This window comes from Octopus bimaculoides, chromosome 13 (assembly GCF_001194135.2).
Source record: "Octopus bimaculoides isolate UCB-OBI-ISO-001 chromosome 13, ASM119413v2, whole genome shotgun sequence".
NCBI classification, from domain to species: domain Eukaryota; kingdom Metazoa; phylum Mollusca; class Cephalopoda; order Octopoda; family Octopodidae; genus Octopus; species Octopus bimaculoides.
The window spans coordinates 54598555-54599703 of NC_068993.1; the positions used below are offsets into that span (position 1 = coordinate 54598555).

A 1149-nucleotide genomic window follows, 5' to 3' on the forward strand; every position below is an offset into this window, starting at 1 on the left:
AAAAAAGTACTATGGGGGTCGATTTGCTCGACTAAGAACTTCAAAGCGGTATCCCAGCATGGCCGCACTCTAATGACTGAAACAAGTAAAATGTAAAAGATAAAATATATATAATATATATACATGTATGTATGTATGTATGTATGTATGTATGTATGTATGTATGTATGTATGTATGTATGTGTGTGTGTGTGTATATATATGGGCGTTAACTCTAAAAGTCACACATACATACAGATACACACACATATATAGAGAGAGACACACATACATGCATATAGTCATATGTACATGTGCTTGTGTGTGTGTTATTTTGCACATCTTTTTCTTTCTCTTCTCTGCGTGTGCATATTGTGTCTGCGACTAGATGACTATGTAATAAGACATTTTGGTAACACTGTAACCATGAACTCTGAAGTACTGTTAGCGAGTATATACAAACGTGTTTAAATTTATGACCAAACAACTAACAGTACAATGACCCCCTCGCTACATATCACGTGGATTACATATCTTAGATATGTGTTTGAACACATGGTTAAAAGTTTATAAACACACACACACACACACATATACAAGCGAAGAAAATTGTTTGAAGACAAACAAGCCGCTAGGGTTGTATAAAACTAGTTAATCAGAACATTACCCATAAGACTTTGGAGAACGGTACATAGACGGTGCCAAGGCTGTACGGTCTAAACACATACAAAGACATATATGCATATACATGTATACACACACACTCGGTATAATAGCAATACGAAGATATTGGGATAATATATATACACACACACGTTATATCTATATGTGCACGCACAACTTGTAGAACAGTCGTATATACACGCTGCTAAAATAATGGTAGAAAGACATACAACACTACATAAATGCATGAGAAATATATACACAATATTATACAAAAAACGTAACAAATCTATGTAGTAATATATAAATGTATAACAAATACATCTATAAATGATATTATATAAATACATAACTGGGTTGTCAATGAATGAAATAGTAATCAATAAAAAAACACAAGCGAAAAATGTCATACAAACAAGTAAAGTTTCGACAAAGATTTTGTTTTTTAAATACACCTGTTTCCTCTTGCCAGCTACGACACACAGAGACACACGCATTTATATATAT

At 32.8% G+C, this 1149-nt stretch overlaps 1 protein-coding gene and 1 long non-coding RNA gene across 4 annotated transcripts in view; one reads left to right on the forward strand and one right to left on the reverse strand.

Moving 5' to 3' along the window:
- LOC106867546 (proton channel OtopLc) overlaps window positions 1-1149 on the reverse strand; it is a 186402-nt gene that overhangs the window by 183559 nt on the left and 1694 nt on the right. The window lies entirely within an intron of this gene.
- The window catches only part of LOC128249300 (uncharacterized), a 150286-nt gene that overhangs the window by 35424 nt on the left and 113713 nt on the right, over window positions 1-1149 (forward strand). The window lies entirely within an intron of this gene.